Source organism: Tachyglossus aculeatus, chromosome 2 (genome assembly GCF_015852505.1).
Source record: "Tachyglossus aculeatus isolate mTacAcu1 chromosome 2, mTacAcu1.pri, whole genome shotgun sequence".
NCBI lineage: Eukaryota > Metazoa > Chordata > Mammalia > Monotremata > Tachyglossidae > Tachyglossus > Tachyglossus aculeatus.
This window is the reverse complement of record NC_052067.1, coordinates 103,461,991-103,480,378: the sequence shown is the minus strand read 5'-3', so window position 1 is coordinate 103,480,378 and position 18,388 is coordinate 103,461,991. Positions and strand designations below refer to the sequence as shown.

At 45.5% G+C, this 18,388-nt stretch overlaps 1 protein-coding gene across 2 annotated transcripts in view; it reads right to left on the bottom strand.

The window, feature by feature from the left end:
• FHL2 (four and a half LIM domains 2) overlaps positions 1-18,388 on the bottom strand; it is a 122,170-nt gene that overhangs the window by 78,535 nt on the left and 25,247 nt on the right. Inside the window, exon 1 of one of the 2 annotated variants that reach the window (XM_038761005.1) lies at positions 11,710-11,873. The exons of the other annotated variant lie outside the window; for it this stretch is intronic. The gene's annotated coding sequence lies outside the window, so the exon portion shown is untranslated. Of the gene's footprint in view, positions 1-11,709; positions 11,874-18,388 lie in introns of those variants that run through there. 2 annotated transcript variants of the gene reach the window in all.

Here is an 18,388-nt window from a genome sequence, read left to right as displayed (position 1 = left end):
GGGAAAATAGGGTGGGGGTGATGAGAGCGTAGTCCAGGAAGGCTTCCTGGAGGAGATAGGATTTCAGTAGGGATTTGAAGATGGGGAGGTCTGTGAGATATTTAGAGGGAGTGAGCTGAGATTGATGGTGGGGTGAGGAGAGAGTAGGGTTCATTGTGTGGTTGGCAGTGGTGGAGTGCAACTTGTGGGATGAGGTGGACTAGGACATCAGAGAGGCAAGTTGAGTGAGTCTTTTTAAAGCCGAAGGTAAAGAGTTTCTGTTGGATGCAGCACAGGACAAACACAACAAAGTGCCGCCAAAAACTGTCATTCCTCTGGTCTCGGCTAACGGCCGTAGGTTCTGTCTGTCAGTAAATTGTATTCATTGAGCTCTTACTGTGAACAGAGCACTGTACTAAGTGCTTGGGAGAGTACAGCATAGTAATATAACAGACGTATTCCCTGCCCACGACCAACATACAGTCTAGACGGGGAGACAGATAGTAATATAAATAAATAAATTACAGTTATGTACATAGGCGCTGTGGAGCTGGGAGGGGAGGTGAATAAAGGGAGCAAGGCAGGGCGATGCAGAAGGGAGTTGAAGAAAAGGAAAAGAGGACTTAGGGAAGGCCTCTTGGAGAAGATGTGCCTTCAATAAGGGTTTGAAGGAGGGGAGAGTAATTGTCTGCCGGATATGAGGAGGGAGGGCATTCCGGGCCAGAGGCAGGATTCCCTGAATACAAGCAGTGGGAAGAGGTTGGTCATGGCAGCGTGGCTCAGCAGAAAGAGCACAGGCTTTGGAGTCAGAGGTCAGGGGTTTGAATCCCGGCTCCGCCACATGTCTGCTGTGTGATCTTGGGCAAGTCACTTAACTTCTCTGAGCCTCAGTTACCACATCTGTAAAATGGGGATTAAGAAAGTGAGCCCCACGTGGGGCAACTTGATGACCTTGTATCCCCCCCAGCGCTTAGAACAGTGCTTTGCACATAGTAAGCGCTTAACAAATGCTATTATTATTATTATTATTATTATTATTATGGCAGGAAAATACAGGAAGCTTGGAGTCACAGTTACAGGTAGGGAGGTGAAGCGAGGAAGGGTTTATGGATTGTCAATTCCCTAATCTCTCATCTTTCCACCCCATCTTCCCACCCTACTGTCACCTGTGCACTTCAGTCCTATCTGCTAATTGCTTGGCTACTCATTGAGCCCCCGCCCCCGTGCAGAATTCATGTACATGTCTTTATACTCGATTGCTTCCTCTACCTGTAATTTATTTTATTGTCTATCTCTCTGGGTAGATTGCAAACTCTGTGAGGACTGGGATTATTTCTACTTACATTCCCAACCGCTCAGTACAGTGCTCAGTGAACACCATTGACTGATAGGTGACGAATTGCTATGGGGAAGAGGGAGGATGAGCTCAAAGATGAATAGACAGGCTGAGGTTGAAAACTGGCCATGACAGATACCTGCATGTTAATCTCAGAAGCTTTGGCTGTTCCTGATGTAAATTATTTTATACAAGAACTAGCGTGGTTTACTGGAAAGAGCAAGAAATTGGAAGTCAGAGGTCATGGGTTCTAATCCCAGCTCCACCACTTGTCAGCTGTGTGACTTTGGGCAAGTCATTCTCTGTGCCTCAGTTACCTCATCTGTAAAATGAGGATTAAGACTGTGAGCCCCATGTGGGACAACCTGATTACCTTGTATCTACCCCAGTGCTTGGAACAGTGCTTGGCACCTAGTAAGCGCTTAAGAAACGCCATCATTATTATTATTATTTCTGAGCAGCAGCCCTATTGGAGACAGGGATTGGGTCTGCTCTGATCATCTTGTAGCTACCCCCATTGTTTAGTACAGTATTTGGCCCAGAGTAAGCACTTAAATACCATGATTATCCACTAGATTGTCAGCTCGTCCGTTGATTCTTTTTTAATGTTATTTGTTAAACGCTTACTATGTCCCAGGCACTGTACTGAGCACTGGTGGAGACGCGTGCTAATCAGGTTGGGCACAGTCCCTTTCCCATATGGGGCTCTCAGACTTAATCCCCATTTTACAGATGAGGTAACTGAGGTATAGAGGAGTTAAGAGACTGGCCCAAGGTCACACAGTAGACAAGTGGCAGAGCCAGGATTAGAACCCAGGTCCTTCTGACTCCCAGACCTGTGCTCTATCCACTGGGCCACTGTGCTCCTCCATGATTGTACATTCCTTGACCATAGGGATGGTGTCCATCAACGCCCCAGACTGAGCCCCCTCCTTCCTCTCCCCCTCCTCCCCCTCTCCATCCCCCGCACCTTACCTCCTTCCCTTCCCCACAGCACCTGTATATATGTATATATGTTTGTACATATTTATTGCTCTATTTATTTATTTATTTTACTTGTACATATTTATTCTACTTATTTTATTTTGTTAATAAGTTTTGCTTTGTTGTCCGTCTCCCCCTTCTAGACTGTGAGCCCGCTGTTGGGTATGGACCGTCTCTATATGTTGCCAACTTGTACTTCCCAAGCGCTTAGGACAGTGCTCTGCACACAGTAAGCACTCAATGAATACGATTGAATGAATGAATGAATGAATGAATGAATGAATGAACAGTGCTTGGCACCTAGTAAGCGCTTAAGAAATGCCATCAATATTATTATTATTTCTGAGCAGCAGCCCTATTGGAAACAGGGATTGGGTCTGATCTGATTATCTTGTAGCTACCCCCAGTGCTTAGTACCATATTTAGCACAGAGTAAGCACTTAAATACCATGGTTATCCACTAGATTGTCAGCTCGTCCATTGATTTTTTTTAATGTTATTTGTTAAACGTATACTATGTGTCAGGCACTAAGCACTGGTGGAGATGCATGCTAATCAGGTTGGGCAAAGTCCCTGTCCCACATGGGACTCTCAGACAATCGCCATTTTACAGATGAGGTAACTGAGGTATAGAGGAGTTAAGTGACTTGCCCAAGGTCACACAGTAGACAAGTGGCAGAGCCAGGATTAGAACCCAGGTCCTTCTGACTCCCAGACCTGTGCTCTATCCACTGGGCCACAGTGCTCCTCCATGATTGTACATTCCTTGACCATAGGGATCATGTCCATCAACTCCCCAGACTGAGCCCCCTCCTTCCTCTCCCCCTCCTCCTCCTCCCCATCCCTTCCACCTTACCTCTTTCCCTTCCCCACAGCACCTGTATATATGTATATATGTTTGTACGTATTTATTACTCTATTTATTTTATTTGTACATATTTATTCTATTTATTTTATTTTGTCAATACATTTTGTTTTGTTCTCTGTCTCCCCCTTCTAGACTGTGAGCCCACTGTTGGGTAGGGACCGTCTCTATATGTTGCCGACTTGTACTTCCCAAGCATTTAGTACAGTGCTCTTCACACAGTAAGCGCTCAATAAATACGGTTGAATGAATGAATGAATGAACTCTATTGCACTGTATTTTACCAAGTGCTTAGTATGGTGTTTGCACCAAGTGAGTGCTCAGTAATTACCATTGATTGATTGACTTATCTTCCTCCAAACAGCAGAATGAATAATCGGAATGGGCCACAGATAGGAGTCAGAAGGGAGGGAAGAGAAGGATGAACCTTTACAGTGCAAACTTATGTGGACAGGTAACGTGTCAGCAGGGCAGCACACAGCTGGCAAAGGCACACGCCCAGCGACAGTTAGCATTAGGTATTTGAGGGAGCTGGTTAGAGGTATTTGGAGGAGGGGAGGGTGGTTTTGCCCATTTAGTGGTCATTTTCCAATTGAAGGGTGAGAGAAGAGTGGTGGGGTGGAGAGGGCATAGAGAGAAGAGGAGAAGCGGGGCGGTGGGGAGAAGAGGAGAAGGAGAGGTGAGGGAAAAAGATGAGGAAGGGGAGTGGAGGCATTTCTGGAACTGTGGGAGCAAATTTAGTTGAGTAGCTGCATTAGGGAGGCGTGGTCAGGTGGACCTCAGATGATATGACCCCTGTTTGGCATTTGGTCTTCCCTTGCACTCCGGTGTGTCTTTGGATCTCGATGAACCTTGCCATTATCCTGTCACCAAATCCTGCTAGTTCTACTTTCACATCTCTAGAATCCACCCCTTCCTCTCCATCTAAATTGCTACCATGCTGATTCAAGCACTTTTCCAATCCCGCCTTGACTGCTGCATCAACCCCCTTGCTGATCAGGTTCCTCAGTTTCCTCCCTGCATCCCCTTTCCAGGCCGTACTTCTCTCTGCTGCCCGGGTCACATTTTTAAAAAAGCGTTCAGTCCATATCCCCCTCCTCCTCAAGAACCTCCAATGGTTGCCCGTCCCCCTCCACGTCAAACAGGAACTCCTTACCGTTGACTTCAAGTCACTCCATCAGCTCTCTCCCTCCTAGCATACCTCCCTGATCACCTACTACAACCCAGTCTGCAAACCCCACTCTTCTAATGTCCCCCCTCTAGACTGTGAGCTCGTCGAGAGCAGGGAATGTGTCTGTTTGTTATTGTATTGCACTCTCCCAACTGCTCAGTACAGTGCTTTGCAAAGAGTAAGTGCTCAATAAATATGATTCAATGAATGAACGAACCTATTCTGTAACCAAATCTCAACTATTTTGCCACCAACACCTTGCCCATGTCCTCACTCTTGCCTGGAATTCTTTCTCCTTTCATATCCTACAGCCCACCACTCTCCTCACCTTCAAAAGCCTCCTAAAATCACATCTCCTTCAAGAAGACTTCCATTTCCCCTACCTGCCCTCCCTTCGGCATTCATCTATGCATTTGTGTCTGTATCCCTTAAGCACTTTGACATTTTCCCCAGCCACACAGCGTGTCTTGATCTAGTGGAAAGAACACAGACCTGGGAGCCAGAGGACTGGTTCTAATCCTGGGTCTGCCAGTTGCCTGCTGTGTGACCTTGGTGCTATGCCTCAGTTTCCTCTTGTGTGAGCTTCAAGTCTACATCTACAGCTCTGATCTCTCTCCCTCTCTGCAGTCTCCCATTTCCTACTGCCTTCAAGTTATTTCTACTTGGATGTCCTGCCAACACCTCAAACGTGGCTAACGCTGAACTCCTTATCTTCCCACCCAAACCCTGTCCTTCCCCTGATTGTCCCATCACTGTGGACAGCACCACCATCCTTCCTGTCTCACAAACCTATAACTTTGGTGCTCTTCTTGACTCATCTCTCTCTTTCAACCCACATGTTCAGTCTATCACCGAATCCTGATGGGACAACCATCGTGACATCGCTCAAACCCACCTTTTCCTCTCCACCCAAACTGCTTCCACAGTAATCCAACACTGACCCTATCCCACCTTGATTACTGTGTCAACTAAAACCCAACCTTTTCTCTCCACCCAAACTGCTTCCACATTATTCATTCAATCGTATTTATTGAGCGCTTACTGTGTGCAGAGCACTGTACTAAGTGCTTGGGAAGTACAAGTTGGCAACATATAGAGACGGTCCCTACTGTCCAATTAATCCAAGCACATTAATCCAAGCACTGACCCTATCCCAGCTTGATTGCTGCCTTCGGACCTCCCTGCCTCCCGTCTCTCCCCTTTCCAGTCCATACTTCACTCGGCTGCCTGGATCATTTTTCTACAAAAACGTTCAGTCCACGTTTCCCCACTCCTCGAGAACCTCCAGTAGTTGCTCATCCACCTCTGCATCAAACTGAAACAGAAAGTACAGATTCAATAGACTCATTTCTGGCTCTTCAGGGACCTGGGTTCCTACATATTTGCTTTCCTTAGGGAATTTTGGGATCAATGCAGTATTTCACTATTGTGAAATAGTGGAAAGAATCAATAAAAGAGGGTGAGAAATGTTTAAAAATAAGGCACCAGCTGTTTGTCTAGGACCATTTCAGTCTGGTCATGTCTGAAGGCAGAAGCAATGGAAAGGTGAGGTTTCTATGTTGAAGCGTATGCTACGATCCACTGCTTCTCTCTCTCTGCCTGTTGGACAATATTTCACTTCAAAAAATCATCATACGAACACAATCGAGAAGAATTCCTTCTCCAGGGTCAGGTTAAGAGGAGGGATGTTCATCCGAATGAGAACTTTACATTTCCAGTGTCTGTTTTTCCTTTGATTTAATGATTGCAAATTGTTGATGCTTTAAAGTCTCAAAACACCCAGTGATGACAGCCAAATCCACAAATTGTATTGTCCTAGGGAGTTTGGAATTGCCTGTCAGAGTAATTTAAATCTAATTTTGATATATTCAATACAAGCTTCCATTTGTGCCTTGTGACTCCACCAAAAAAATAATGGTCTTTTGGGGCTAAATGATCGATAACCTAGAATCTTGCAAACTTCACATTATAATTCAGGAAGGCAGTTGGTTCGTCGGAGTTGCTGGCTTCTATCGCTGCTATCTTTAGATATTTTGTATTTCCAAATCAGCTGTCAAGAATGTAATAACAAGAGCTTTTATTTGACTCTTAAAAATCATATTTTCACTTCTTCTCATCTGTCACATTTTTGACCAGAACACTTTTGGAAAGAGTTGTTCACTTGTCTTTTCCTGGGAGGAGAAACTATGTTCTTGCTATTCCTAAAGCAGCACAAAAGGGATTAAATTCCTGGGATTTGCCCAAACCTGGGGAAATCCTTTTTCTGATTCAGCAATGTTTGCTTCCTTAGCATGTCAAATTGCTTTCATAAATGGTGATCAATAACGCTTCCATTGCTTAAGTGAAAATAGAGTCTTAAGGCTCAGAAATTTTCAAGAATGTTTATTTCACATTTATTCCAAAATGCCAGCTCATACAGATGAACCTGAACTGTTGAAGGGGAATGGATATTAATGTAAATAGAAATCCTGCCTCTGCCATTTATCTGCTGGGTGACCTTGGGAATGTCACAACTTCTCTGTACTTCAGTTTCTTCATATGAAAATTGGAGGCTTTATACATGTTCTCCTTCCTACTTAGCCTGTGAGCCCCAGGTGGAACAGAGATTGGGTCCAACCTGATTATCTGGTGTCTACCCCGGTGCTTAGTATAGTGTTGGGCACGTAGTAAGCACTTAACAAATATTATTATTATTGTTTATCATTACTACTACTTATTATCAACAAGTTATGTGTCTTCCACCTCTATTATTTTTAAATTTCCCAAATGCTTAGTACAGTGCTCTGCATGCAGTAAGTGCTCAATAAATACGATTGATTGATTGATAAATAGAGGCAGCTATTTTATTTAAAGGGTAGCAATATCTTTTATCTTTGTGATCTCTTTGCTTAGGATAGGCGAAGACTGTGAGCTCACTGGTGGCAGGGAATGTGTCTGTTATTGTATTGTACTCTCCCAAGTGCTTAGTACAGTGCCTTGCACATAGTAAGCACTCAATAAATACGACTGAATGAATGAGTGATATCTAGAAAAGTTAGGTTAAGGTGTTCTACTGGGGCCTACGTTATCTGGACAGTTTGTTGGTCTTCTTGACAAGCCCTTGAATATTAGCTTCCCTTCCCAAAAGAAAAAGGGTCTCATCAACAATTAAAAAAAAAAATCGAAGATGAGTTGTCAACAAAGTCACCTGTGGACAAAATTGCCACATCAGAGGTAAGCACCTTCCAGATCAACACTCTCCCTCCAAATGGGACCAGTTCCCTCTTTTATTATGGTAATTGTTAAGTGCCAAGCACTGTTCTAAGTGCTGGGGTAGATGCAAGGTAAGCAGGTTAGACACAGTTCCTGTCCCACATTCATTCATTCATTCATTCATATTTATTGAGCGCTTAATGTGTGCAGAGCACTGTACTAAGCGCTTGGAAAGTACAATTCAGCAACAGAGACAATCCCTGCCCAACATCGGGCTCACAGTCTAGAAGGGGGGAACTGCTCTGAGACCTCGGGCAAGTCACTTCACTTCTCTGTGCCTCAGTGACCTCCTCTGTAAATGGGGACTAAATCCTCTTCCCTTCAATTTATGCTGCAAGTCCTGGGTAAGCGTTTGTATCCTACCTTGCAGCAACCCTGGCGCTTAGTACAATACCTGGCATGCAGTGAACACTAAATAAAACCGTTAAAAAAAATCCCTTACTCGCGATCTTAATCCCCATTTTACAGATGAGGTAACTGAAGCACAGAGACGTGAAGTGACTTACTCAAGGTCACACAGCAGACAAGTGGCTGAGCCGGGATTAGAACCTAGGTCCTTCTGACACCCAGGCCTGTGCTCTATCCTCTAGGCCACACTACTTCCACATGGAAGCGTGGGGGTATGGAGAATGTGTCTGAGTGTACTCTCCCAAGTGCTTGGTACAGTGCTGTGCACACAGAGTGCTCAATAAATACGACTGACTGACCGACAGACGGTCTGAGTGGTTGGACCTATGATGTTTTTGGCTGGTTTTTTCCAACCCTTGTCAATTGTTGGGTTTAGGTGAAGCTTTTTTTGTGTGTGTGATAGGGTAAATCACTTTTACATGGAATGTCTTCGTATCACCAGAATGTCATGCAAATAATTAGGAGATGTTTCAGAAAGGCAGAGCACACGATTATTGTTAAGTGAGCCCGCATCTACATCGTAAAAGCCAGGAAAATATTTTTAAGGGCTCGGGGTAGTCAAACTGTATAACTCTGTTTACAAATATGTCCTCCAAGGAGGTCTCTCAGGAGTGCTTGGCCAGTTGGAGAAGTTACAAAGAGAACATCTGGAAGTTCCTTGTGGGTAAGGTTCCTGTCTACCAACTCTAATGAATTGTACTTTCCCAAGTACAGCGCTCTGCACACAGTTAGCTCTCAATAAATGCCATTAATTGATTGATGGAGGTGTCTTACCCAGACCCTGTTGGTCTCCAGGGGGGCTGCTGAAAGACCTTTGACCCCTCTAACCTCTCCTCATAGTGTGTTACTTCTTCTCCAAAAAGATATCCCATCATTGTCTGCTTTATGAAATGATAAATCTTGTTTATTTATGGAACTTAACTATCACTTAACTGATCTAAGGCTGTTTGAATTAGCTTTTCTCCCCCACTTCCTATCTCCCTCTGGAACATTCCCCAGACTGAGCCCCCTCCTTCCTCTCCCCCTCCACCCCTTCCCCATCCCTCAAGCCTTACCTCTGTCCCCTCCCCACCACACCTGTATATATGTTTGAACGTATTTATTACTCTATTTTACTTGTACATATTTATTCTATTTATTTTATTTCGTTAATATGTTTTGTTTTGTTGTCTGTCTCCCCCTTGTAGACTGTGAGCCCACTGTTGGGTAGGGACCATCTCTATGTGTTGCCAACTTGTACTTCCCAAGCGCTTAGTACAGTGCTCTGCACACAGTAAGCGCTCAATAAATACGATTGAATGAATTCCCTCTCTTAAAGAAATATAGTCTAACAGAAACAAAACATTTGCAGCCAACAGCTTTTACTCAATATTTTCTGTGTGCACAGCCTTGGGAAGGAGTTATGAGGGGGGAAGGAGCATGGCCTAGTGGAAAGAGCACAGACTTGGAAATCAGAGGCCCTGGTTCTAATCCTGACTCCACCACTTGTCTGCTGTGTGACCTTAGACAAGTCACTGCACTTCTTCGTGCCTCACTTACCTGATCTGTTAAATGGGGATTAAGACTGTGAGTCCTATGTGTGACATGGACTGTTTCCATTCATCCATTGATTCAGTTGCATTTATTGAGCACTCACTGAACGCAGAGCACTGTACTAAGCACATGGAAATGTACAACATAACAAATGGCACATTCCCTGCTGACAGTGAGCTTACAGTCTAGAAGAGGGAGACAGACATTAATGTAAATAAATAAATTACAGTTATGTACATAAGTACTGTGGGGCTGGGAGGGGGGGATGTATAAAGGGGGAAAGTCAGGATGATGCAGAAGGGAGTGGGAGAAGAGAAAAGGGGGCTTAGTCAGGGGAGGCCTCTTGGGGATGATTAACTTGTATCTACCCCAGCATTTAGCACACTGCCTGGAACATAATAAGTGCTTAAAAAATAGCATAAAAAAAGTACGACCCAGAGTTGGTAGACACGTTTCCTGTCCACAGTGACCAGAAGGGGTTCCTCATCTTGTATTGATTCTCTGGCTGGAGAGGGGCTCGGTTTTTAAGGATTAGTGGGCTCGGAGGAGTTCTTCGCTGGACTGAAATCAGGAAATGAGGCCATAAATTGCCAGGGGGGCCAACTCAAGGTCTGTGGGATTGAAATCTGCCATGTCAGCATTCATTCCGAGGACCAGAACGCAACAGATCTGAGCCGCACTGACCACCGTGCAATGAGAAAATGAATGAATCCTTGTGTTGGTCTTTGATCTAGTTTCCTCCTCCTTCTCTTTCCTTCTCTTGCAAACATTCTTAAAGGAAATGCATACAACCTATGGGCCCAATCCAAAAGTCCTTTTACACCCACACGTTACATGAGACAAGGAGAGACTTATAATAAAGCCAAAGGAAAGAAGACATTTAGTTCCTTGAGAACAGGGATTGTGTCTGATTTTTATTTCTTGCTCTCCAGGTGTCTGGTACAGTACTACTACTACTACTACTACTACTACTACTACTACTACTACTACTACTACTACTACTACTACTAATAGCATTTGTTAAGTGTTTACTATGTGCAAAGCACTGTACTAAGCGCTGGGGAGGATACAAGGTGATCAGGTTGTCCCACATGGGGCTCACACTCTTAATCTCCATTTCCAGGTGAGGTAACTGAGGCCCAGAGAAGTGAAGTGACTGGCCCTAAGTCACACAGCTGACGAGTGGCGGAGCCGGGATTAGAACCCATGACCTCTGGCTCCCAAGCCTGTGCTCTTTCCACTGAGCCACACTGCAGTACACAAGAAGCCCCTAGTTCTGTGCTCTGTATCCTGCAGGTGCTCAGTACTGAGGTCTGTGCAGAGGCAGTGTGGCCCAATGGAAAGAGTACGGACTTGGGAGTTAGAGAACCTGACTTCTATTCCTGGCTCTGCCATTTGTCTTCTGTGTGATCTCGGGCAAGTCACTTAACTTCTCTGGGCCTCAGTTTCCCTATCTGTCAAGTGGGGACTAAATCCTACACCTTCCAATTTATACTGTGTGCCCCATGTGGAACAAAGACCATGTTCAACTTAATTATCTTGTATCTTCCCTGGTGCTTAGAACAGTGAGCCCGCTCTTGGGTAGGGACCGTCTCTATATGTTGCCAACTTGTACTTCCCAAGCGCTTAGTATAGTGCTCTGCACACAGTAAGCGCTCAATAAATATGATTGAATGAATGAATGAATGAACAGCGCTTGACACATAGTAATGGCTTAACAGCTACCATAAAAAGTGTTCAAAACAGTGCTCTGTATACTTAGTAACCAGTACAGAAGCATGAGAAGCAGCAAGGTGTAATGAATTGAGCCTGGACCTGGGACAGGGTTCTAATGGGTTCGAATCCCGGCTCCACCACTTGTCTGCTGTGTGACCCTGGGCAAGTCACTTCACTTCTCCGGGCCTCAGTTACCTCATCTGGAAAATGGGGATTAAGACTGTGAGCCCCACGTGGGATAACCTGACTACCTTTACCCCAGTGCTTAGAACAGTGCCTGGCACATAGTGAGCGCTTAAATAACAAATACAATCATTATTATTACAGTTTTCTGCCTTCAGGAGTGTTTAGTATTGTGCTATGTACTAAGAGGGTGCCCAAGAGGTACTGATTTGATATGATGATGATGACGATTGGTGATCTTAGCCCTGGTAGGGGAAAGGTTTTTGCTGTGGGTACAAATACCTTTGTCCACAATCTTGTAGGAGGTAGGGTTGTTTTGTCAGGGCCAGCTCCTGCCAAAGCAGAGCAGTGTTTTGCTGGGTTCTCTGACTTGCTGAGAATTTTAAGGAGCCCAGCAAGAAAAAGAGCAGCCACAGCAAAAGGAAGAGCAATTGCCTCCAGCACTACCAGCTTCCTGGAATCTGGCCCTCTGCAGGAAATGCAACCGGAAACAGAACCGCAGGCCTGGACACTGGAACTCTAAGTTATTGTTGTCGGCAGTGGCAGCAAGAGTCGTTTCTCTTGTCATTTGCTCTGCATAGCCTCCTCAGGCTCTTCCTACTCTGCTCCCTTGACTCCGGCTCCAATGAGCATTTTGCTAAAGACATGATGGGGATGTGGGTGAGAGTGTGTATGATATATATATAGAGAGAGAAAGAGTGTGTGTATGTATATTTGTGTATGTACCTGGGGGAGCAGGGGTGAGGGAGAATGCATGAAGGAGAGATGAGATGGAAGGGTGATATTTCTGGTGAAACCTTAAATCTGCCAGTTATAGGTTCTGAAAAGGTTGAAAACTTCAGGATCCTAACCTCTGATCTATGATCTCTGATAGACTAAAGAACCCAATGGGGAAGGTGATGGGACAAGGTTGTCTATGCCTATCAATCAATCAATCAATCAATCAATCGTATTTATTGAGCGCTTACTATGTGCAGAGCACTGTACTAAGCGCTTGGGAAGTACAAATTGGCATCACATAGAGACAGTCCCTACCCAACAGTGGGCTCACAGTCTAAAAGGGGGAGACAGAGAACAGAACCAAACATACCAACAAAACAAAATAAGTAGGATAGAAATGTACAAGTAAAATAAATAAATAAATAAATAAATAGAGTAATAAATATGTACAACCATATATACATATATACAGGTGCTGTGGGGAAGGGAAGGAGGTAAGACGGGGGGATGGAGAGGGGGACGAGGGGGAGAGGAAAGAAGGGGCTCAGTCTGGGAAGGCCTCTTGGAGGAGGTGAGCTCTCAGCAGGGCCTTGAAGGGAGGAAGAGAGCTAGCTTGGCGGATGGGCAGAGGGAGGGCATTCCAGGCCCGGGGGATGACGTGGGCCGGGGGTCGATGGCGGGTACAGTGAGGAGATTAGTGGTGGAGGAGCGGAGGGTGCGGGCTGGGCAGTAGAAGGAGAGAAGGGAGGTGAGGTAGGAGGGGGCGAGGTGATGGACAGCCTTGAAGCCCAGGGTGAGGAGTTTCTGCCTGATGCGCAGATTGATCGGTAGCCATTGGAGGTTTTTGAGGAGGGGAGTAATATGTCCAGAGCGTTTCTGGACAAAGATAATCCGGGCAGCAGCATGAAGTATGGATTGAAGTGGAGAGAGACACGAGGATGGGAGATCAGAGAGAAGGCTAGTGCAGTAGTCCAGACGGGATAGGATGAGAGCTTGAATGAGCAGGGTAGCGGTTTGGATGGAGAGGAAAGGGCGGATCTTGGCAATGTTGCGGAGCTGAGACCGGCAGGTTTTGGTGACGGCTTGGATGTGAGGGGTGAATGAGAGAGCGGAGTCGAGGATGACGCCAAGGTTGCGGGCTTGTGAGACGGGAAGGATGGTAGGCCTACTCCCTTAGACTGTACTCTCCCAGGTCCTTAGTACGGTGCTCTTCACAGTTAAGCACAGGGCGACGGCGACGAGGCCGCCGCCTCCTTGAGGGCCTCCCGGGACCGGCTCAAGGCCGACGTGACCGCCGCCCTGAGGGACGCCCGCCGCCAGCTCGACGGACACTCCGCCGGACACACGCTCCGCTCCGAGGACTGGTTCCGAGCCCAGCCAAGACCTCACCACAGCCCGATAAGTGCTTTGAGATCACTGGCCAGCAGCAGCAGAATGAGCTAGCGAAGGAGCCCCGGACAAGAAATCCCAATTTCTCATCCTTTACATGCCAATGACCTGCTTAGATACCCTCTGGCAAGTCGCCCTCTCTGCGGTCTCTATTGCTTCCTCTGGCAAATGGGGGAAACATCTACTTCTCCGTTAATAATAATAATAACAATGATGGCATTTATTAAGCACTTACTATGTGCAGGGCACTGTTCTAAGTGCTGGGGAGGTTACAAGGTGATCAGGTTGTCCCACACGGGGCTCACAGTCTTAATCCCCATTTTACAGATGAGGTAACTGAGGCACAGAGAAGTTAAGTGACTTGCCCAAAGTCACACAGCTGACAATTGGCGGAGCCGGGATTTGAACCCACGACCTCTGACTCCAAAGCCCGGGCTCTTTCCTACTGAGCCACACTGCTTCTCTGAGCCACACTGCTTCTCTGTTGCCTCCCTGTGTTGAGCAGAGACAGCCAGGATGTGAGGGCCCTTGTGAACAACAGAAGCACCTGATAAATTCAGTGTAAATAAGAATTAAAAGGAGCAGTTATTTCCAAAATGAGACGTTATCCCAAAGTCAGAGGCATTATATATTCCCCTCACTTCACCAGTCCTGGCCCCGCCACCGGAAAACATGAATAATAATAATCGTATATGAGCACTCACTGGGTGCAAAGCACTGTACTTGGCGCTTGGGAGAGTACAATATAACATCAAATATATTCCCTGCCCACATGAGCTCACAATCTAGGTGGGGGGAGACTGACTTTAATATAAGTAGATATAAATTACAGATATATACAGATGTGCCACGGAGAAGGGAGAGAGGATGAATGAAGGAGCAAGTATGAGTGGCGCAGAAGGGAGTGGGAGAAGAGGAGAGGAGGGCTCAGTCAGGGAAGGCTTCCTGGAGGAGATGTGCCTTCATTAAGGCTTTGCCAAACCGACAGTCCTACAATTATCTGGTGTCTTTCATCGTGCTCAGGATGGAATCAGGGGCCAGGGCGTCTCCTCCCTCTGTGTCTGCTTCGAGCCCCAAGTGGGGAACCCAAATCGGGGAATCCAGGCTGGGGAGGTGGCTTATTCTTATTAATTAATTTATGTATTTGTTTTATTTATTTATTTTACTTGTACATATTCTATTTATTTTATTTTGTTAATATGTTTTGTTTTGTTCTCTGTCTCCCCCTTCTAGACTGTGAGCCCACTGTTGGGTAGGGACCGTCTCTATATGTTGCCAACTTGTACTTCCCAAGCGCTTAGTACAGTGCTCTGCACACAGTAAGCACTCAATAAATACGATTGAATGAATGAATGAATGAATAAGTATGATTGATTGATTGACTGACTGCCTGCCAAAAACAGCAACTCTGTTTACTTGTACGTATCTATTCTATTTATTTTATTTTGTTAGTATGTTTGGTTTTGTTCTCTGTCTCCCCCTTTTAGACTGTGAGCCCACTGTTGGGTAGGGACTGTCTCTATATGTTGCCAACTTGGACTTCCCAAGTGCTTAGTACAGTGCTCTGCACACAGTAAGCGCTCAATAAATACGATTGATGATGATGATGATGATGAACTCTGGATTCCCTTCCCTATATCGATCAGGGTAGCAGCTCAAGACTTTGCTTGTGATGCTTGATGATGATAATGATGATAATGATAATAATAGTGGTGTTCGTTCATTCAATAATTCATTCAATCGTATTTACTGAGAGCTTACTGTGCGGAGCACTGTACTAAGCACTTGGGAAGTACAAGTTCGTTAAGTGATTACTATGCACTGGGGAAGATTCAAGATATTCAGGTCAGCCCCATGTGGAACATGGATTATGTCCAACCTGATTATCTAGTTCTTAGTACAATGCCTGGCACATAGTAAGCACTTAACAAGTACCTTAAAAAAAAAAAGGCAGTCCCTGCAGCAGCCAGGCCATGTTGTCTCATGTCCCTGGGCAGCTCAGCTAATCATAGTGCTCTCAGTCAATCAATCAGTCGTATTTATTGAGCGCTTATTGTGTGCAGAGCACTGTACTAAGTGCTTGGGAGAGTACAATATAACAGTTGGTAGACACGTTCCCTGCCCACAATGAGCTTCCAGTCTAGAGGGAGGGGAGACGGACATTCATATAAATAAATAAATTTTAGATATTTTAGAATTTGAGAAGCAGCATGGCTCAGTGGAAAGAGCACAGGCTTGGGAGTTAGAGGTCATGGGTTCTAATCCCTGTCCATGTGGCTCAGTGGAAAGAACACAGGCTTTGGAGTCAGAGGTCATGGTTTCAAACCCCGGCTCCCCCAATTGTCAGCTGTGTGACTTTGGGCAAGTCACTTCACTTCTCTGCGCCTCAGTTACTTCATCTGGAAAATGGGGATTAAGACTGTGAGCCCCCCGTGGGATAACCTGATCACCTTGTAACCTCCCCAGCACTTAGAACAGTGCTTTGCACATAGTAAGTGCTTAATAAATGCCATTATTATTATTACTACTATTATGTCTACTATGTGACCATGGGCAAGTCACTTAACTTCTTTGAGCCTCAGTTACCTCATCCGTAAAATGGGGATTTTACAGATACGGATACAACCTGATCACCTTGTACCTCCCCCAGCACTTAGAACAGTGCTTTGCACATAGTAAGCACTTAACAAATGCTATCATTATTATTATTATTATTGTATGCACCTAAGTGCCATGGGACTCAGGGAATAGGTCAGACTCGATGGAAGGATGGCAGTCTGATGGCAGGGAGCCAGAATGGGGAGGGTATCGTGCCTGAATCTCTCTCCACTCTGCCATTTTCTTGGAGAGAAGCCTCCAGTCAGCCCTAGGTAGTAATAGTGGTAACAGTGTGAGCCCGTTGTTGGGTAGGATTGTCTCTATTTGTTTCCGAATTGTACTTTCCAAGCACTTAGTACAGTGCTCTGCACACAGTAAGCGCTCAATAAATATGACTGAATGAATGAATGTATTTATTAAGTGTTTATTGTGTACAGAGCACTTCACTAAGCACAGGGAAAGAATCAATGAGTGGGACAAGGTTCTCGGCCCTCAAGGGGTTCACATTTGCTGAATAAGTGGAGCCGTATCGCCTAGTGGATAGGGCATAGGCCTTGAAGTCAGAAAGACCTGGGTTCGAATGCCGGCTCTGTTGTGTGACCTTATGCAAGTCATTTAACTTCTCTGTGCCTCAGTTACCTCATCTATTAAGTGGGGATTAAGACTGTGAGCCCTATGTGGGCCAGGGACTGTGTCTAACTTGATTAGTTTGTTTCTACCCCAGAACAGTGCTTGGGACATAGTAAGTGCCTGACAAATACCATTACAAAAAAAAAAAAGAGCTCGTGACAGACACAGAAGGAAACACTAAAATAATAAAGACACGAATTCCCATCTAGGCTGTAAGCTCACTGTGGGCAGGAAATGTATCTACCCTGTTGTACTCTCCCAAGCACTTAGTACAGTGCTCTTCACACAGTAAGCTCTCAATAAATACCATTGATGATGATGATGATGATGATGATGATGACAAAATCAACATAAAAGACCGGAGTGGAGATAAATACAAAAAAAAAAAAATAAAAGCTGTGGGGTGTTGGAGTAGAAGAGCAGAGTTTCAGTTTCCTCTCAAGCCCAGGAAGCAAAGCAGATCAGTGGATATGTTGCTGTTGCTGTTTTTGAGAAACAGTGTGTCCTAGTGGAAAGAGTACAGGACTGGGGGTCAGGAGACCTGGGTTCTAATTCCAGCTCTGCAATTTAACTGCTGTTGCTTTGAACAAGCCACCTAATGTCTCTTTGCCCTAATTTCTTCCTCCTTCAAATGGGGATTAAATATCTGTTCTCCCCATATTGGGCGAAATGAGCCCCATGAGGGACAAGCACTGTGCCCATCTTGATTACCTTGTACCTACCCCAGTGCTCAGTACAGTGTGTGGAACATAGTAAGTGCTCAACAATGACCACCATTACTATTCATTTCAGGGTTCTCCTGACTCCAACAGATCAAGCCAGAGGAAGTGCCACTTATGCGGCAGTTGCAAACTTCTACACTTCCCACTGCTCCAGTCTTCTCTGCCGAGATGGAGGAAGGCAGGTCCGTCAGTCAGTCAGTCAATCGTATTTACCGAGCTCTCGCTGTTTGCAGAGCACTGTATGGAGTGCTTGCTTAGAGGGAAGAGCTTGTGCTTGGGAGTCAGAGGACATGGGTTTTACCATGTCTAAGATTGAGCTCCTTATCTTCCCTCCCAAGCCCTGTCCTCTCCCTGACTTTCCCATCACTGTGGACAGCACTCCCATCCTTCCCATCTCACAAGCCCGCAACCTTGGTGTCATCCTTGACTCCGCTCTCTCATTCACCCCACACATCCAATCCGCCACCAAAACCTGCCAGTCTCACCTCCACAACATCGCCAAGATCCGCCCTTTCCTCTCCATCCAAACCTCTACCCTGGTGGTTCAATCTCTCATCCTATCCCGACTGGATTACTACTTCAGCCTCCTTTCTGATCTCCCAACCTCCAGTCTCTCCCCGCTTCAGTCTATACTTCACCCTGCTGCGCAGATTATCTTTCTACAGAAACAGTCTGGGCCTGTCACCCTCCTCCTGTTCACTCTTCCCCTTAGACCGTGAACCTCGGGTGGCACAAGGGCTGTGTCAGTAGCATTATATCTACTCCAAGGGCTTAGCATAGTAAAAATAATAATAGAAATAACAATAATAATAATAGAAAAAATAATCACTTTGGTATTTGTTGAGCACTAACAATGTGCCAAACATTCTACTAAGCACTGGGGTAGAAACAAGATAATCAGG